Consider the following 21,043-nt stretch of genomic DNA (forward strand, 5'->3'; position numbering starts at 1 on the left):
GTATGTCAAGAGAGATAGTCAGCGGGGTTCTGAGCCGCTGGGCGATAGACCACAGAAAACTGATACTCCTGCAGTTGGAGGATCCACTTTTCGATCCTGTAGGGGTGGTTTGGAGAATGACCCACTGAATAGTGGGATGAGGGGCTTATGATTGGTATAGACCATGAAGGGCTGGCCGTACAGGTAGAGGTGAAAGTGACGACAACCCCATTGATCAGCTATGGCCTCCTTATCAATGTGTGAATATAGTTGCCCGGTGTCTGTCAATGCTCGACTGGCGTAGGCCACCAGGGCATACTCCCCGTTTCTCCCTTTCTGGGACAGGACTGCCCATCCACTGAAAGTTCTGATTCTTTGGAAGGGTCAAAGCATACTAGAGTGGTGTGGGCTGACAGGGCTTGTTTGGTGGCTTGAAAAGCTGCCTCTTGGACAGGGCCCCATTCCCAGGCAACACTGGCCTTGGTCAGTTCTCGGAGAGGTGTAGTGAGGGAGGTTAGGTTTTCAATGAACCTCCAACAGTATGTGACCATCCCTAGAAAACTGAAAACTCCCATGACAGATGTGGGGGCAGGTGCAGACTAAATGTCTCAGGGCCTTTTCTGGGCCCGGCATTACACCATTTTCTGAAGAGTGGTATCCAAAGAATGCAATGTCTCACTGCAGAAACGCGTATTTTTCACAATGGAGTGTCAGTCTATTTACTATGCAACAGCTTGAAGGTGGCACACAGTCATTCAAGATGCTCCTCAATGGTGGGGGCATGCACCAAAATGAAATGTCATGGCTAACATTTATGACTCATTCCAGCCCAGCCAGCACTCCTCTTTTAGTGTCTTGGAATGCCTCGGCAGCACTTGATATACCAAAACTATGACGCTTGTATCTCTGGAGTTTGACATGTGTCAAGAATGTGGTGATGGCCCTCGATCCCGGTGCTAGCAGTAGTGGATGATATCCTGCCGGGAGATCTATCTTTGAAAACCAATGTGACCCGCTCACCTCCGCCACAATGTTATCCACGATTTGGGTTAAGTGACTTTCTCGACGGATGGCCATGTTGGGTAGACGCCTGTCCACACAGATTCTCACCTCACCAGGCTGTTTTGGCTTGCGAGAGATTACAATTGGTGAAACCAAGGGTGTCGGTCCATCCACACGTTCAATAATGTCAGCCAACTCCAGCCTTCACAGTTCTTATTCAACCTCATGGTGCAGATGAAATGCAATCCACCAGTGTTTTAAGACCACAGGTTGAATGGACTCATCAATGTGGGGGCTTATGAGCCTTCCTTTGAGACTTCCAATGCCCTCAAATAGCTGCGAGTATTCAGTTACCAGAACATCAATGCTCCCCAGGTGCACACTGAAAGCAAACAACACCAGGTTGAGTTTTTCAGCTGTTCTGCTCAACAACATGAGTGAACCGGTCTTGGGGACGTAGACTTTGGCATAGGCCATCTGCATCTCATGCGCAAGGACCGTTGCGAAGATTACTGCCAGGGGAAGTGGTGTGGAAGACCCAAATGCAAATAGCGAAGCACATAACAAATGGGTAGGATTTTGAGGATGGACTGAGCCAGGATATTGATGGATGCCCTGGTGTTGATGAGGGCGACACCTGTTGACCCGCCACTAGGATGTTACATCTCGGAATCCGTTTTCGGGAGTGTTCCCCAGGTTGCATTGCATTAATGATGTGGAAGGCCCTCTCCATGTCATAATCGTCATCGTCCATGTCCCTTTCGTCCATCGAGAGGGAGGGACGTTTGTGCGGTGTTGACTGTTTTTTTCTGGTGGGTCTTTGTGAGGGTGTGGAATGACAAACATTAGCAAAATGATTGAGCTTGTTACAGTTAGTGCATTATTTTCTGTAAGCCGGGCAGGGGCCCTGATATGGGTAGGAACCTCTGCAGGTGTAGCAAGTCTGAGTGCTTGTAGATGGTTTGGGTCTAGCTTTTCTCTTGTCTGAGGGTGCTGTGGTTACCGCATTGATTGGCTCTGTCTTTACTTGTCTCTGCAGTGCTGCGCCACGTGCACCTTGGATAGCTCTTTCGATTGACCCATGATGGGAATGTCCGCCAGGGTCATGCCTGGGACCTGCAGAATGTTTTCTCTCAGTTTCACGGAGTGACACCCTTGAATGAACTGGGCTCGCACTTCATCATCAACATCGGGCAATGTACATGTGCTAGTGAGATCTTTGAGCCTCACATACAAGGTGTCCACTGATTCCTTTGGAAGTTGACGGCCTGAGGAAGAAGAAATCTCTAGTAGTCTGGATTTGTGATAGGTTCAAAGTCAGCAGTGAGGGCCCAGTTCAAGGACTGGTAGGTGATCGGCAGGCCTTCCTCAGCCATTGATTTGCTGATTTTGTGAATCATGACACCCCCCAGGTGCAGAAGCATAGGTCTGTCATTATCGGGGCCACCGCGGCAAAACAGGTCTCCAGCTTGTTGACCCACTCCTTCCACCTTGCCGCTTGCACTAAGGGTGGTCCATCCACTACAATTGGCTCCAGTGCGGGTACTGATGCCATGGTGTGGCATTGAAAGGTGTCAGATGAGGATACAAGCAGCACTGATGGCGGTGGGTTAAGGCAAGTGTCAGGTGGTAGACCTTTCACCTGCACTTGTCAGGGTCTCTTTTTGTGCATGTCTTCCCTTGCTTTCATTTGACAGAATAGGGTTGCACACTGAGGAGGTCTGGAGACAGTTCAGAGAATACACATATGTCCTAACTTCTGGATTGTGGAGGGGCAGCAGTGTTTCTTGTCAGTTGACAACAGAAGGATGGCTCCCAACTGTAGTTTCAGCTCAGCCTGTGTATCATCGAATGGGCCCCCAGGAACGTAGCCATGCCAGAAATTAAGTGGCCTGGCAGGGCGCGTGGCCGGGTATGCCATGGAAAGTCATGAGGGTCTGGAGAAATGAAGTGGCAGGGCAGGGTGCTTCATTGTTTGGCCGTTGAATGTTAAGATGTAGCTGCCCCTCCTCCCTGTAGAACTTGGGCTCTACCGGCATAGTACTGACAGGGAAAAACTTTTCTGACCTGGTGCAGCAGCCTCCAAGAGCCCGCTCCCTCGACCAGGAGACGTGTGAGTGAAGAGGTGATGGGCGGGGCCACACCAGCAGATGTGCCTGTAGGTCGGGGAACACAGCGCCAGACAGAGAACTGCGAGGCGGAGCAAAGGGCAGCAGGGCACCTCAAAGAAATGGTGCTGCCCCACTCTGAAGGTGATCGGCAGCAGGCAGGCGACAGCAGGAGCGGAGGGCAGGAGGAGCCTCCGCAGGTATCCAAGTGAGTGTGGGCCGAAGAGCTTACTCTCGTTGTCAGATTGTTGCGTGACTCGGGAGGCCTCGGGTAGGGGCAATAAGGACACGGACTCAAGACTATCTTTGTGTACTGGCTTTGGCCAGCCACATTTATTAACTTACCCCTTATGTCAGGGGCATACCACCATCCCCTCATTACCAGGGGAATCAACTTCTGTGTGTGGGGTTCCACCCCTATCAATGGAACATCCCATTACATAACACTGGAGCTGCTCCCTCCCTGACCACAGGGGCTGCGGAGGCCTTTGTTACACCACTGACATGAATCATATATTCAGGTCACGTGCCATCAATGAGAGCCTTAGAACTGTCTTGATGGACAAGGTTTTCTATATCTATGTATGAGAGTTATGGTGGTGCACAATCGCAAGAAGGCGACATCAACAAAGGCCCCAGCACTGATAAAATTTTGCAGGATGGATGGATAAGGACCCAGACAGTCAAGCCGAGCTTCTATATTAGTAAATACTACAAAGTAAATAGTGAAAATAATGTAAGCAGATGGGTCAAGCACTCATATCTCTACAGAACTGTAGGGGTCAAAGGTCACTGGTAGCAAATATACCATCTACTCTATACTACTGCAGGTGTGTACTGTACATTACATTGCCCTCATTCCGATGGAACATGATAGTTCTTTTAAAAAAGAAAAATAATGCTTACATTTCTGTTTTGTAGCACTTGTGGTTTTAGGTCTTTTTTGTGAGGCGCAGATACAGTGCCATACAGTTCTCGGTGCCATGTCTCGATGCCACTGCTTAATTTAACATCCTACTGCACTGCTGGAGAGAAGAACAAACTTGAATCAAACAGTGTTCCCACATTACAGGCCACCTACATAGGAGTGGGTATGGGATCAAGATCAAATGACCAATTTAACATGCAGGCAAAATTCTGATACTTACTCAGCCACAGATATTTTATTTTAATGCTGTCAGAACAGAGGACATTTTGTGCATCCATCTTTTTGAATGTTGTGTATGATCTGCAGGACCTTTTGTCCTCATTTCGTCCAACTCAATTATGTGGAACTGCTTTTTCTTGTGTCCTCAGTAGCCTCTCCCACGATGGTTAGTGATTTAAGCTGATGGAGACTGATGTCTGCCTCATGGCCTGCGAGGCATCTCATACCAATAATAATCTGAGAGCACTGGTTAAGTCCACAGGTGATTTTGATATTTGGACGTTGGCGCTCAGGTTATGTCTAGGAAACATATGTGTGCAGGTGTCAGGCTGCTAATCTTCCAACACAACACAATCTGTTGAGCATTAATAATTAGCAGCCATCTATGAAGAGTTATGGGGTCTCATAGATTCATTTACCCATGCAGACATTCCCACATGGGAGTTCGAAGTTGCATTCATTGGTGGATCGGCCATGAGGGCTTCCTTGAAGTCAATCATGGTATGATCAGGTCCAATCATGATAGTGATGAGTTTCTTTGACTGCTAAGCATTTGTAATCAAGGGCTCCAAGTTACTTTTGATGGTGTCTACATCACTTAGATGCATTCTAGGACACTTTCCACTACCTTCCACAGGGAGTGTGTGCCTAACGCTGAGTGATCCTGGTGTCACACCTGTCCTAATCACAAATGTCACAAATGTGGATATTGTGTTTTCAATAGGCCATGACTCCATTCTAGTAATTGTTAGCTCATACAATACATTTATGATACCAATCAGCAAATACATCATTTGTGATATCATCCAGCAATCACATCACACTGTTATCATCTCTGCCTAGTGGGATTGGTGGATTTGAGATGGCATTTCTTCAGAGGATTTGGTGTCATAGTCTTCTTGTATTGGTCCGAATAGAAAAAAAGAGACCATTGCATATTGTGAATGCTTGTGTGACATTTAAAGGATGTATATGGACAAAATCACCCTTACAATGGTCAAGGGCCATTCAACATTGTACTGTATAAAAGGGTACAGTTCATGGTTTTAGATGAAGCATACTGCTGAGGTTATAGTATCTCAAGTTGCTCTGCAAACAAGTTTCCCTCGATGCATGCAGTTTCTTTGTGTATGGGCGAGAGTAATATACAACTCAGTGATATTGATGTGTGAGATGAACTTTATGTTATGCCACATTGTGCAACTATAAAGTACTGGGAAGACAGGTGTATAGCCTTCTTTGTTCCCTACACTATCATCGAAACACGTTAAGGCACAAAGTCTCAAACTATCGCTATCACCTTCAGAGCCCTTTGGCTCCATACTGTCCCCTGTCATCTTCAACCTCTACATGGAGCCCCTTTGGATAACAGAATCAACATTCACTTGTGGGCTGAAAATGTACATCTCCACTTGAACGTCTTCTCTGCTCAAAGACTGACAACACATCTTCCAGACATGGACATCCAGCTATCTAAAGCTCAAACCAAATAAGACAGAATAGGCCACCACTTGCACAAACCTTGCCCAATGACATGAAATTTGACAACTTCAACCCCCAACTTTCAGCGAATGCCCAGTCACTTGGAGTCACCCTGGGTACTAACCTCACCCTCAAGGAACATATAGCCAAAAAACACTAAGATGGCCTTTTTACCAACGCTCTCTTTTAAATAAAATGAAACAATTTTCCTAGAAAGTGACTACAGATCTGTTCATCAAGCCATAGTACACTTCCATCTAGATGATGGTAACGCCCAGCTCCATGGCCTCACAGACACCACACCGGCCCCTTTGAGCTCTTTAAACACCATAGCACATCACTTCCAGTGCTGGAAGAAATACGATAACATCATCCTTATCCTGACTGAAAGCCATGGACTCTACTTACTGGCCTGCACCATCTTCAAAACCAGCAGCATCATTCACAAATCCATCATGACCAGCAAAACCACATCTCTTGCAAATAAGCTCACCATCTGCAGTGCTACAACCTCAGTCAGGACACCATCAGACTGGGTATTAAGAACTGTAAAAATGAAAGAAATTAGGCAGCGGAACATTTCCATCTATGCACCCAGTATTTGGCACAACACCCCTAAAACCCGTCAAGATCGTCTCACTGTTTGTAAAATTTAGGAAAGAGTAGAAGACACACTTCTTTAAAGAACATTACATCACAATACATTAACTTTTCACAAACCAGCTGCATGTGCTTTCATTCAATGACTGTATGCTGGACTTTAACCATCGTGCAGGGCTCTGCTGCCCTTTTGACTAGGTCCACTGGAAAAATATCGCATACATCCAAAAATATGCTTGTTTTCTGCATCAGGTGCCCGCTCATGTAACACAGAAGTATCCTTGAAAGTAGAGACAGGAAATATATCAAATTGTACATCTGTGGTTTATACATGCCACCTTTACCATTGAGGGTCAAGCAACCTTTCTGGATGCTTTACCTGCACAAACGTCTTCTTGTATGAATTGGTGAGCAACAAATTTCACAATAGCCATTTTGAGTGGTAATCAGTGCTTTCAACACATTTTGTACATGTCTTCCATTTTTATAGTGTCCCTGCAGAGATTAAAAAACCCCATTGTATCGACAACAGACCAAAGTTATAGCAACTCTACAAAGTGTACCCGGAGTGGATAAATATGGTAACAATATTTTTTGAGGCTAGATTGTCAAGGCAAAAATCTCAGCTACCTGTGTCAAATGGACCTTAGGGTCCCAGGCCACCTCTCCCCGTGCAGCTGCAGCGTGCTCTTGCTTCTTTCCCATTTTCTGGGTGCTTTCTCCTGCTTTTCCCAATGTTACTGCTTTCTCTTTCCCTCCCCCGTTTTCTGAGTGTGTTCTCCTGCATTTCCCTCATTTTATTATTGCTTTCTCCTTTCTTTCCCCATTTCCTGAGTGCTTTCTCCTGCTTTCCCTACCTTTTTAAAGCTTTCTGTTTTCCCTGTTTTCTGAGTGCTATCTCTTGCTTTTACCTCATTTTGCACTGCTTCTCCTTGTTTTTGCCCTCATTTGCCGCTCCCTCCTGCTGCCTGTTTTCCAGCCTCCCACCCATTTTGCAGCCTCCCGTTTAGCCTCACCGGCCACCTCCCAGCACCCCTTCCTCCTCCCAGGACCTATTGAATGGAGTCTACAGCGCAGCTGTCCCACTGGCACACTGAAGGTCTGCCAAAAGCAAGACTGTCTGCCCCCGTCCATTCCTTGACCACGCCCAGCACCAGGAACCCTGGTACTTCCACCCTGCACAGATACACTGTGCTGCAGACCTCCCGTGCATTGACAACAACTGCCACACATCTCCACCCACCACCAGAGGACCGTTCTCCTGCCAGCACAATCACTTCACCTGCAACACTGAAGCAACCAACATTGCCGGAGACACCACAAACAGGACTGTGCCCACCATGCCGACCGAGACCAATTTGGCCCAACTCCAGTGCATTCTACTCAATGCACGATCGCTTGGCAAACACGCCACGGAAATCTGGGACATTATCTCATTGCTTACCCCCGATGTAAGCTTCCTCACAGAGATCTGGTTGAACCCAAGTGCTGTGCCAAGCATTGCCATACCTGAAGGCTACAAGGTAACACACCTGGACTGAATCAACAAACACAGAGGTGGAATTTACATCATCCACAAGGACACCATCTGCTGCACAACCTCCTAACATGACCTGATCCCAACAATGGAGCAGCTCAATTTCCAACTTCACACAGATGTAGAAAGCACCATCAGAGACACCCTCGCATAGAGACCACTGAAACCACACCCCAGCTTCTTCAACATGCTCATCATCCCGATTGCTATTGACTCCAAGCACTACCGCTTTTGAGGACACCTCAGCTTCCACCTGGAGGACCCCGATGACCCAAACACAACCGACCTCCTGGAAAGCATGAGCAACATCGGCCTCCAACAACTCATCACTGACCCTACCCACATTGCAGGACACACTCTCAACCCCACTTGTCTGTCCAGCAGCACAGTTACAAAACAAGTACAAACATGTCTCACAGCTCACCTGGACTGACCACTACAATATCCACTTCAGCATCTCAGGATCTACCAAAACTGGCACCATGCCTCCCAGTTCCACATGCAGAAAATGGAAAAAGGTGTCAGAAGACCAGTGGAACAACGCTGTCAACTCCCACCTCTCAGAAACATCACCTGACCCAGAACAGGCTGCAAAGAACTTCTCCCATTGGATCACAGAATGCATTAACACAATTGCCCCCGCCAATCCAGCCAAACACAAAGTACCAGCAAAGAGAGTCAGCTTGTTCACTGTGGAGCTGAAATCCTCCAAACACAACTGCTGGCAACTAGAAAGGAAGTGGCATACTAGTGAAATGACAGAACACCATAGCACTTTCAAACCAGCACTCAGCCAGTACTGCCGCCTCCTGAGTGACACAAAGAAAAACGCTCTAGCAGACCACATAGAAGCCAGCAGAAAGCAAAGCAAGGAGCTCTTCACCATTGTGAAGGAGTTCTCCAACCCCGTTCCCAAGAACTGTGTGACATCCTGGCAGACGTCTCCTCCCACAATAAGGTCGCAGCCATTTATGAAAACTTCAAACCCCAACTGCCGCAGCTAACAGCATCAGCCTACTCACAGCCATGAACACAAACCCTGAACACCTTCTCACCCATTGGAACCCTCACACAAACCAAGCCACAAACGCCATCATGAATTCCGTACACTCAGGAGCACCCACCGACCCAGGTCCCCACAACATCTTCAAATTAAGTAGCAATACAATTGGCAACAATCTCAAGAAAGTCCTGAATGCCTCCATCACCATGGCCTCCTTCCCTTAAGGCTAGAAACATGCTGAAGTGAAGCCTCTCCTGAAGAAAACATCAGCTGATCCAGTAGATCCAAAGACCTATTGAACTATCTTCCTGCTCCCCTTTCCAGTGAAGGTTTTTGAAAAGGCAATCAATGAGCAACTCACCAAACACTTGGAACACTACAACCTCCTGGACCCCTTTCAATCCAGATTTTGAGCCAACCACAGCACTGAGACCAGCCTGATCACAGCCACTGATGACATCAGGGCCCTACTAGACCGTGGCGAAACAGCAGCCCTCATCCTCGTGGACCTGTCAACCGCCTTCGACACTGTCGCCCACCACATCTTGATCACTAGACTCCACCAAATTGGAATCCAGAGAGATGGCCTCAAATGGATCACCTCACACCTCACCATAAAAACCCAGAGAATACGTCTGCCCATTCACCTTAAAACCCAAGGAAATTGTCTCCGGCGTACCACAAGGATTGTCCCTCAGCACTAACCTCTTACACGTACATGACACCACTGGCCAACACATCAGATCACATGGACTCAACAACATCTCCTATGTCAATGACACCCAGCTCATCCTCTCGCTTTCAAAAGACCCCTCCACCACCAGAATAAACTTCTGCAGATGTATGATGAACGTCGCCAACTGGATGAAGGACAACTGTTTCAAGTTCAACACAGGCAAGACTAAAGTCCTCACCTTTTGCAATAACACCTTGTCATGAAATGACATTTGGTGGTCTGCTTATCTCAACCCTTCCCCTGCCCCGACAGACCATGTCTACAACCTCGGCATCATCTTGGACAGCAAGTTATATATACAGAAACATGTAAACACAGTCTCATTTGCCTGCTTCTACACCCTACGCAGGCTCTGTAAGATCTTCAAGTGGCTTCCAATCGTCACCAGCAGGCTGGACCAGCAGGCTGGACTATGGTAACACTCTTTACGTAGGAATCACTGCATGCCTACTGCAGAGACTACAGACAATATAAAAGTCAGTGGCAAGACTCATCTTTGACCTCCCCAGATGGACTCACATCACTCCACATCTTGAGAAGCTACACTGGCTCCCAGTCCAGCAAAATGGCAGTTCAAGATGCTGACCCATGCATACTAAGCCCTGCATAACAAAGGACCAGCCTACTTCAACAAACAGATGGCCTTCCACCAACCAACCAGACACCTGGGATCTGCCTCCCTTTTCCTTGCAGGTACACCCTCACATCTCCCGACCCAACAGCAGAGGGTGCTTCTTCTCTACCCTACCAGTCAAAGCCTGGAATGACCTTCCTCTGCACCTCAGGAACACTGCAAAGCTCTGGTTTGAAAGAACAGAGCACTGTGAAGAAGCTAGCAACTCCAGCGCCCTGAGACCCTCTTGGGTGATTTGCTGCACTTTATAAATCTTGATTGACTGACTTTAGGCAAACATCAACTTTCAACAATTTCATGTAGAGTACACACAGCATATCAGGGGACAAGTTGTTTATGTCCATCTCCAAAGAATACCACATCATATGGAATAACAGTACGCCTTGGCTCCCAGAACCCAGCTACTTCTCCTCGCACTCACTGAGTGTATGCGTACCTTTGACCTTGCAGAGTCATCTGCACTATGCAAATACCACATACATGCATACATTTTGATTAATGCTGCATTACACTGTGTGTTCTTTGAGCTTGAGAAGTGCAAATGTTGGATGCACAGTAGGTGTGGTGTAGAGCTAACAGGCCTTGGTATTGCACCTGTTAAAAATGGAGAAAGCCCCCCCCACCCCGGTGGTGGATCAGTAATAATGATCCCTGACCTGTAACTGACCAAACAATGAGTCCCTCTCTGCTCATTTGTGTTGGTGCTTACAGAGTCAGTTTCTTTACAAAGGATAAGTGAACACTGGCACAAGACAGCAGGTGCTCTCTGGATAGCAGACATTGCAGTCATTGCATGGGCTATAGGAACAGCATCATGCAGCACACATGGCGCTGTCCCACAACACACCGCCTGCTTCATATTATTTATAGATTGAGTGTGCCGGCCTACTTAATGCGAAACCTCCTGAGATGACCATTAAGTATTGAAGGAGCACAAGTCAATCAATAACTAATTGTCAACTCCCAGAGAGCCCTGTATTTCTGCATTATTGATCTGTGGCCAAGGAGGCTGATATGCTGATGGTCAGCAAAACCTCGTGCCTGGGAAGATTGACAGCTTATCCATGAAAAAAACATGGGGCCGCAGCATGACCGGGTATGGCCGCTCCTCTCCCAGAATCTCCTAGCGCAGCGGTTCCCAATGTTTTGACTTCTGTCGACCCCCACTTTATCATTACTGGAACCCAGGGATGCCCACTGAATCATTTTTGGAATCCGGGGACCCCCCACTGAGTCATTACTGAAAGCTGGGGACCTAATCTGCTAATTTATTTCATTTTGTAAGCAGCCGCGGACCCCCTGAGGAGGCTTCACGGACCCCGAGGGGTCCCCTGACCACAGGTTGGGAACCACTGTCCCGAAGAGGACTCTGAGAATATGTTTTATTCTTCATAAGCAAGAATCTCTGCTGCCCCTGACATATTTTGGAACCCTCTCTTTGAAACAACTTTTAATTTTATTACACATGTTCTACTAATTCAAGCCCATATGCATTAAACAATTTTGAATTTTACTTAGGCTTTCAGATATGGGATCACATCAAAACAGCTGAACTATGCTCTGCCCGGGGCCCCAAAATTGCATAGAATGACACTGAGGGGTGAGACAGAGAGAGCCAAAGAGAGAGAGAGAGAGAGAGCGAGAGAGAGAGAGAGCGAGAGAGCGAGAGAGAGAGAGAGAGAGGTAAACAGAGATGGAAGAGTGAGGTTGACATCCAGAAATAGAAAAAGTTGAGAGAGAGAGAAAGATCACTTTTCCAGGGGTCCCTTGTAAAGTGGGGACCCTGGGCAATTGCCTACTTTGCCTTTCCCTTAAAACGTCATTGAAGTCTGTCTATGAACATAGTACCATGGCTTGCAAGAAGAAGTGATCTGTGCAATTATGACTCGGAATGTGCAAAGTTCTCTTCCTCCTTGGTAAAGTTGGGGAGAGGATGTGTCATTACAGCTAGAGCTGTTGACTTTGAAACTGTGGAACCAGGTTCCAATCTCGAAGTTAGCTCAACATCCTGTGATTCTGGAGAAATCATTTAACCTTTGCGCGCCTACAAAAAAAAATGAATGTGTTCCTGTTTAATGTAAATGGTGCTCATGTAAAGCGCTCCAACACCTTCGGCTTACGTTTGCGTTATATAAGATTGCAAAAATAAATATGGCAAAGTTCTGGAAAGTTTGTTCTTGTTTTTTTACCAATTTTGCGTGTTCATTTTCACACTAGAAGAATTCACATGACACAGGCGAACGGTGCAGTGTGAGTCACGCTGCTGGGATATTTGCATCATAACTCAGTGCCATAAAAGGTGGGCAGATTATTTCCTCTGCATGTTTATATTTGCTTGTCTGTGCAGACTGGCTATGTAGTTGAAAATAAGACAATGGGCCTCAGTACCAGTAACTTCGAGCGTCAGCTTCACTTGGGAACAAACGTGGATCCCTGAGAGTTCCCTTTGAAATGAGGAACTCAGGAATCCATGTTTGTTCCCAACTGAAGCTGACTCTCAAAGTTACTGGTACAAAGGCCTATTGTCTTATTTTCAAAAACATAGTGAAGTTAGGCAATATTTGAAGTAAGCCGACTCATTGCCTCCTGCTGTGTGCTATAGTGAGCTGAAGAAAAATGTGAAGGACACAAACACAGGCCCATGGTTGTACATAGAAGCTTTGTTGAATCAGAAGAACTTGGCTAATACGTAAACATGTCCTGAGCAGTGCTAATTTAAAGAGCTCCCTGGTGCTCGACTAATGATTAGCGCAGAAGGTGTTCAATGCTACTGGTATCATGCCAATCAGAGGCACCTTCCCGTGGGATGGTGAATCACTGCTGGTGAGCTGGAGACCCCGAAGGGAGAGGCTTCCGGGTACACATCGCACAATCCTAAGGAACAATCCATGTGCACACTTTTGACTGGCAGTGGGGAGGTCAATGCTTTTCACATTTTCTGACCACTATCTGGAAGCTTCAGCTTTCTCCTTCAGTGGACACCATTCATAAAGCACAGCTTTGAATATCCTTTGTGGAGCAAGTTGTATATGTTGATAAAGTAATTATTCCCTGCCCTCAGTCTGATCTTTAAAGAGCATTTGGAATCCTAAAGGTAAGGAGTAAGTTATTTACATAGAGCAGGAGTAATCACCTTAAATAATCCTACCACTGTAGTCCACTCTAAGTCAATGATAACTCACAGATTTTAGAGGCCGGGGGCGAGCAGGCAAACCTTGGTGCCAAAAAACTGAGTTTATCTAACTTTTCTTGTCCTGCTCAACTGATAGTTAGAGTTTCTGCGGCACTTACAGACGGCTTTCTGCAGGATTGTAACTGGTGCTATTTTTGCCCAAATACCAAGCCAAAAGCTGATGACAAACGTGGGTCTTCAAGAAAATGGACATATGTTAAATGAGAAGTTGTAAATAGACGAAAGAAATTGAAATGTTCTCACATTTTTTTGTAGGTAACCGTGAGCCGCAATTATCATCAACTCTACTGTGGGCAAAAACGTGGCATTGGTTTATTCTCACTTCTGTTAGTTGAAGCGAAAGAAAAAAGGAAGTCGGGAAACCTTCTGCTACCCAGGTTACCTGGAATAAGTTGAGAATGTTGTATTTAACTCTCTGATCACACTAGGGTGTGTTGAAAATGACCAAAAGACTTCTCTCATGGGCAGGGAAATGTAAACTGTTCTGAGGCCAGAGTCTCTACGACTGGCTTTTTCTTTCAGTCCTATGTCTATTCCCATTCATATGTGCTCATATACCCCTTGACAATGCTGTCTCCACTGTATGCATTTGTGAAAAAGAGTTAAAATGCCATGATCCTTATTTCAACTCTTTCAAATGACAGTCACTCTTGTTTGTATTTATTCTTGAGTGGAGGAAGAGATTGCCACCCAGCTCGGTCAGTAACAAGCACATCACACCTGAATTGATAGACTATCATTTTAATGTGATGGAATAAAGCAACATTTTTTATTGGTATTGCATTGGTGGGGCAGCAGAGGGTACAGTGGCCAACATGATACCCATTCTGCCTCCACATTAAAGAGTGCACCCATGTTGCACTTAGCAGAACCATTGGCAATAACCAAGTTAGCCAGTGAGGTGAACACATCCTACTGATCTAAAGAAGGGCCTCAGAAGGTTCTGTCCCAGAAAAAAATCTGAAAAATAGAAAACGGATGCATTTTACAACACATTTTGATAACGAATTTGTTTAAAAAGGAAAGCTGTAACATGCAAATTAATGAAGTATTATTAATATTGAATTCATACATTTGGATATTAAATTGATTTATTAAAACATATTAATTAAATGTATTGCAATAATTCACTTGCGTTAGCCTAAGTGAGGCCTGCTAAGCTTGTATTTCGTGACTGTGCAGGAAATGCTGATTCTTTCCTTAACGTGAACTTTCTTTCAGGCATCGCTCCCATAAGAAGACTAGCTTTTGTAATAGATCCGTATTGTTCTAGACGTAGAGAGTATTTGAACAATATCCTTGAAGTTAGTACATTGTGTATCATGGACTGCTATTTTATACAATTGTTTCAAACTTGCGTGGAGTCACATGGATAGAAGATGTTCCCATGGCAGACCTGGGAAGATTTATTGATGTTGCAGCTTAGAGTCATGTGGTCCATTTCTATTAGGTGATGCACCTTCAACGTAAAATGGATTGACACCTTTGGAAAATCAGAATGTCCTATGAACTTTAATATACCAGTGACCAGTTGGACTTTGGTCAGGTGCTGTCTGAGATCTCCAGATGTTTTGCTGATGAAGAACTCCATTTGCTGTGCCCCTTGAAGAGATGTCTTCCTCTCAGCCCTTGCCCCTCTAAGATGCCTCATTAAGATTTAGGTATTTTTTCCCTAACACTTGTAGAAGACTCTTGATTGAGATTCCGGCATGCTGAAGCTTTCTCTTTTTACCTATCCTTTGCCCACATTAGCTAGTAGTTTGCAGTCTGAGATCATCTTTTTCCAAATTCTTGTTGCCCTTTTTTTTACTTTTTGTGTTTTGCCCACATGTTTTTCACTGATTTGTCCAACTGTAGGGTTACCCCAGTGTCCAGCTAAATGATGACTCTGCTATACTGAATTGACTGATGATTGTTAATCCTGAGTAACGCTTGATTTCTGTTTCTCAACTATTCTTGTTGATAATATGTTTTATCCTTCTTGAATGCTTAGTTTTGTTAATGTTAAGCCACCTAAATTTATTTTGTCGCCTTGGGCAACCCTTGATGATTATGTATCTTTATAACCTTGTCTTGTGAACTGTCTATATGACTTTGAGCTTGCGTTTGTAATAAAGCCCTGCCCTTTATTTCTGACTGGAGTTTCCCTTCCATGGCCACATTGGTCATGGTGAAACTTAATTGGATTTGTATTGAAATGGTGTTAGTAATTCCACCACACCCTGTTGCACGGTCCAAAGATACATCAACCTCAAAGGGCACTAATTCCTGCGAAGGATGAAAATGCTCCAGCAAATCTGGTAGCAGAGGTATGGTTTGTCCCACAAGGGGGAGCTCAATTTAAGTGTAGTGTTAGGAAGTTATGGATCAGCCTCATGTGATAGCCCATCCCAAAAATTGTCTACTCCGAATTCTGTCCCATGGTTCATTCCAAAGATTGATAAAGTTTCAGCATCATGCCTACAAGTAACGGATGTGTGAGTAAGAATAGGGTTTTGTGCTTGCATTGCTTTTGGCCTAAAGATTGCGGTAAAGTGTGATATTGTGAACTATTTTGCAGACTCGTCATACTCTAAGTGATTGTGGCACTTTTTGCTCAAATATGTCCGTGGGTGATGTTGGCCATTGGGGCCTAAGATCTCCGGATAGCACACACGTGTAGAAAACACTTGGTTAATTTATTGTCTGCAGTGAGCTACTTGTCATGAGATGTCGTTGAGAGTGCCAGTAGTTTTTTCTTGAATGAGTGTGAGTTATTGGGTGGTATTAAGTGAGTCCTGAGTACACATGGAGGATCTGTATCAACCAGAGTGAGAATTGCTGGTGAATTTTCACTTGTTGCATAATTGTGAAAGCTACAGCCGAAAAGTGTATCTCTGAACAGCTTTGAAGTGTTTGAGTTCTGTTATGATGCGTATAGTTTTAGGCATCACGAATTCTGGAATGTGAAGGAGGGGAAATTCGAAGGTGGGCGGTTGGCAGAGCTGAGTCTGGTAGCCTAATGCCAGGTTGTGTCTTTGGTAAAATAAACTCAACTTTTGACAAGAAATACGTCTCTGACATTAATTCTCAACAAGTTCCTACCCGTAGTGTGCAGAGAGGTTATTGTTTTTTTTTGCTTGCAATATTTTGCATTAGGTGTGTGTGAGCGAATGTGGGGGAGACAATTACGAAGCAACTGCAGTGCTGAAAGTAGTGTGACATCATTTTGTGCCACACTGGTATAGGTCGATTGGTATGAAGCCGTGCTGGAATTTGTGGACAGTACCACGTTGCTATTTGTTAAAAACATCCGGAGAAAATGATTTTGGGCTTGAAATTACTTCCTAATTGGATGGAAAGTTTATTGAGATTAATTAAAGTTGACTGAAAATGAAATTCTTTAAGGCATTAAAGAGTGTGTTAAGAGGAGATGTGTTCATTCCAGTTAGAAAGGGAATAGAGTCCCCATCTGAAGGAAATCCAGGAATATGTGTCATCTGTTAGAGGATTAAGGGCCAGATTTAAGAGGGCCTTGCGCCATTCTAACACCACATTAGTGTCATTTTGTTAATGGTAATGTGGCGTTAGAAGGCCAAAAATATCACACCATAATTACAAAGTGGCGCAATGAAACCATTGCGCCACTTTATAACCCTTTGCTCTACATAACGCATATGCCAGGAACAATGTATGCAAAGGGCGTGTTCCCCCCCTAGCGGGGCCAAAAACATGGTGCAAGGAAATCTAGGAGATTTCCTTGCAACATTTTTGTTTGGCACTTTTAACGCCTGTTCAGAGCAGACATTAAAAGGAAGCTTCCTTTGCAGGTTTAGCGTCACAATTGTTGACGCCAATCCTGCAAAGCACCATACTAGTGTCAAAAAGTATGACACTAGTATCCCTAACTACTGCCATGGTGCGCCGTATTTTAAATATGGTGCACACGTGGTGGCATCAAGGGGAGTAAGAAAAGTGACGCTGCACTAGAATGGCAAACAAGTATGAGAACAGAATGCAGAAAGCAATTAAGACACTTGTAGAAGCTAGATGGGATACAGAACAAAAAATAGGAAGGTCAGACATACTTGAGAAAGTCAGAATGTATCCATCAATTTCAAATAAAGAAAGTGAAAGCACAAAACCTAAGACCTGAAAAAAGACAGAAAAAGGCAGAACAAGTTATCCTTGCTTTGTCAAATGTGAATATTAAGTGTTGTACTGTCCTGAACCTTGCCATGTTAATGCCAAGTCCTGTTGAAAATGCAAGTGGCCACGAGGATGAGGTTGAGCATGACTTTCTAGATGTGACTGAATTATGGACCAAACCAAGACCCTACATTCAAGCTGTCCCCTTAGATGAAAATGACTATGTCCAATTTGTTGATGGCTCCTATTTAAGATATAGAGATAGCACCATAAGATCACGATATGTAGTTTGCATGGTCCCAGATGTGATAGAAGCCTCCTGGCTTTGAGGAGTCTTTTCTGCCCAAGTAGCTGAATTAATCACTCTCACCAGAGCATGCTGTGTTTCTAAACAGCTTAAAGGGTCAATTGTTACCGATAGTATGGGTTTGGTGCTGTTCATGATTTCAAACATTTGTGGTCTCAGAGAGGATTCGTGACCTCCTCTGGATCCCCTATCCAAAACGTTATAAGATTTACAATCTGTTGAATGCATTACTGTTGCCTGCAAAAACTGCTGCTGTAAAATGTATGGCTCACGGAAAATCTACTGATTATGTACCTTAGGAAATGCTTATGCGGAGGAAGTTACCAGATATTGTGCCCTTAGCTTTACCTCCTTCAATGGAGAGTGAGCCACTGACACACAAGAAGAGACAAGTTAAAATGTCCTATTAACTGCTGTTGATACATGGGAGGAAGTTCACCTTTGGGGGTCACATCCTTTGTGGCTCCTTGCCAGGGAGAAGTGACATCTCTTCCAAAGGCAGGCCTCTATTGTTCTTACTCCTGAGAGGCATTTACATTTCTCCCCTGGAACACAGAAGGTTGTCTTGTGGCCAACATCTGCGAGTTGCCACAGGAAGACTTGGGTAACAGTGTGGTAACTTTCTAAAAGTTGCATTTCTGAAATCACATTAAATTCCACTTGGACATCAAGTTGAGTTTAAAGCAATTATCATTTTAATACTTTGAAGTATCAACTTTAGTAGTTCCATTCAGATGTTAGCACAGCTCAGTTGTCAGTGTGTAACCCTGTACACACCAATGGGGCTACTAACGTTTCCAGAACAAAAATGACAATTGGGTTTTTTTACTAATAGGACAGATAAAATAAGTTCTACTTTTCAATATATTGTACCCTGCCTTAGGACTCGATAGGCCTGCTCTATGTGTGACTTATATATGTTAGAGAGGGAGGTTTGGACTTTGCCATTAGTTTAAATGGCAAAGTCTTGTTATCATTTTAAAGCTGCTCTGCCAGTCTGCAGTGCTACAAGCAGGCTGGAAGACGTTTTCAGGTTCTTGCATCCAAGGTGGCATAATAGGTGCTGCAGCCTTTGTGGGACACTTTAACTTATATGCCCTGGGCCCCACTAGTACCATATAGAAGCGACTTAAAATTAAGTACAGTTATACCAACTGAGGGTAGGTGAATCAAGCATATACTTTGTACGGTCAGAACACTGGCAATGAGGCTAGTTGGCAGACCTCAGTGCACACTCAGAGTCGAAAAACCCGCAGCATCAGTTAAAACTTTGGGAGTGATCATGCAAAAAGAGGCATTTCCTTACAAATTACAACTGGTAATTTGTTGTTCTGTATGTTTTGCAGAGTTCACCATCCTCGTATATGGATAGTGTCTAAAAAAAATAAAAATACATTACCACCATTAGTTAATGATACATTCCATTGATATTTACTGTTCTATCTTTATGTATTTCCCAGTGAGGCACACACACACCTGAATTAAACTGTGCTCATTGTAAATACTACATACAATCAACCCGTGTACGGTACCAGATTTCAAAGTACATTCTGCCTTATCAAAGTGTATGACAAAATCTGGTTACAGTCTCAAACCAGGAAAATTGGATCAATGTTCCTAACATCAGCCTCATCCCAGTGGGTGGTGTCTCCATGCTACAAGGGAACCAATAGGGCTTTGATGTGATTATCCAGCTTCATTAAGGGAAATCCTGGCAGCAATAACATGGCACACCACCAGGCGTGGTTGAGGTACGTCCGTGAACTTCACATTTTTACTCATCACTTTTCTTTCCTCCCCACCTTTTGTATATCATTTGAACTATCAGTTTTAGTCAAATTTAGATTTTATTATAGCTTATTTCTTATCTTTTATGTATTTCTCTCTGCTTTGACATCATTTGTAGCAATTACTGCTGTTATTTTTTCATTCATACTCTTTACTTCACATTTCACATGAAACTTCATTGTAGATACTGGATCAGGGGATACCTTACCAGTTCCACCTTCAAGGACACTGGTTCAACATTGCAGAGGGCTATCCAGAAAGGCAGCATCCATGGCTGGAACCAGTGAGCTGGCATTGTATATATGTAACAATTCAATGCAAGGATCAACCTCTACCTTCACATGTTCAATTCAGATCTCCTTTTACTAACCTAAAGTGGAATTTATTTCAAAACTGTTTTGTTTAACTTGACTACAGAAGTACTGAGGAAAAGCTGTATTTTATGTATTTCAACGTGTTTCCTCATCCTCTTGCAAGTACTGGGAACACTGATCATGATGATGAAGATGATAAGTGGAAGATGGCAATAAATCCCAGGAGAAAAGTCAATACTTCTCCAAGCAGCTAACATAGCAAACAACACTACACAAGAAGAAGAGAAGGTAGATCGCAAGATAGTTGAGGAGGAAGGGGAGAGGAGGAGCATATACTCAGGCAAAGCCTCCTAATGGCAGGACAGCTGTCTTCCTCATGGCATGACAGCAGTTGCACGGTGCCAGCTAAGCAGCCATGGATGCTAGTCCCAGCTATGCAAGACTTACTTCCACATAGCCTTTATCATAGAGGTACCTCTGGCGAGTCACCTACACACTCTTTTCATGGAAGCACATCTCTGGTCTTCTCCTAATCATCTGATGGAGAGAACAACCCTGGTGAGGAACAGCTCTACCCTCTTCATCACCCCCCCCGGCAACCTCCCAGATGGCAAGCTTCTCTGTGATGGACAACCAGCTGGCCATGGAAGCTCGCTCTACCTGCATTGGGAGTGGTTTAACATGGCCAAATCCAGTCCACAGAGAGGTCCAGTTTTTCCAAAAGCAGTCTACTGTTTGGGGATATTCATGGCATAAGACAACTCCTTGTGAGATTATGAATCACCTTAAAGTTCTTCTTCATATGGTTGACAAGCAGACCTGTGCCTTGAATAATCTTCTGAAAAGTTATCAAATTGAATGACATAGATTCACCGTGAACATCTTCATACCTTGAGGGAAGAGAGTGCAAGTCAACATGTCTTGACCCTGAAGATGAAAAAGACAACTACAAAGAAGTGTGTAACAGGTTCTTTATCCCGAGTGGAAGGGATATTGGATTAAGACGACTGACGCATTTTCAAGGGGTTAACTAATTTATTTCTGTTACGTTTATAAGGTAAACTTATCTTCTTCTCAGAATACCA

The sequence above is a fragment of the Pleurodeles waltl genome, chromosome 7 (genome assembly GCF_031143425.1).
Source record: "Pleurodeles waltl isolate 20211129_DDA chromosome 7, aPleWal1.hap1.20221129, whole genome shotgun sequence".
Lineage (NCBI taxonomy): Eukaryota > Metazoa > Chordata > Amphibia > Caudata > Salamandridae > Pleurodeles > Pleurodeles waltl.